At 45.5% G+C, this 536-nt stretch overlaps 1 pseudogene across 1 annotated transcript; it reads left to right on the top strand.

The window, feature by feature from the left end:
* Positions 1-6: 6 nt before the first annotated feature.
* LOC103273284 lies at positions 7-530 on the top strand (annotated as a pseudogene). Its single transcript, XR_002482655.1, has one exon. The product of XR_002482655.1 is annotated as a histone acetyltransferase KAT7 pseudogene (transcript).
* The last annotated feature ends 6 nt before the right edge of the window (positions 531-536 follow it).

Raw genomic sequence — 536 nt, 5'->3', positions numbered from 1 at the left:
GGAACACAGACAGACCTATGGGAACACGCGGGAACCTCTCTTGGAAAACCTGACAAGCGAGTACGACTTGGACCTTTTCCGAAGAGCACAAGCCCGAGCTTCAGAGGATTTGGAGAAGTTGAGGCTACAAGGCCAAATCACAGAGGGGAGCAACATGATTAAAACAATTGCTTTTGGCCGCTATGAGCTTGATACCTGGTACCATTCTCCCTATCCTGAAGAATATGCACGGCTGGGACGTCTTTACATGTGTGAATTCTGTTTAAAATATATGAAGAGCCAAACGATACTCCGCCGACACATGGCGAAGTGTGTGTGGAAACACCCACCTGGTGATGAAATCTATCGCAAAGGTTCAATCTCTGTGTTTGAGGTAGATGGCAAGAAAAACAAGATCTACTGCCAAAACCTGTGTCTGTTGGCCAAGCTTTTTCTGGACCACAAGACATTATATTATGATGTGGAACCTTTCCTGTTCTATGTTATGACAGAAGCGGACAACACTGGGTGTCACCTGATTGGATATTTTTCCAAGG

Source organism: Carlito syrichta, unplaced genomic scaffold, assembly GCF_000164805.1.
Source record: "Carlito syrichta isolate Samal-C Ts95f unplaced genomic scaffold, Tarsius_syrichta-2.0.1 Scaffold112040, whole genome shotgun sequence".
NCBI classification, from domain to species: domain Eukaryota; kingdom Metazoa; phylum Chordata; class Mammalia; order Primates; family Tarsiidae; genus Carlito; species Carlito syrichta.
Note: the sequence above shows the minus strand (reverse complement) of the source record. Positions and strands in the feature narration are given on the sequence as shown.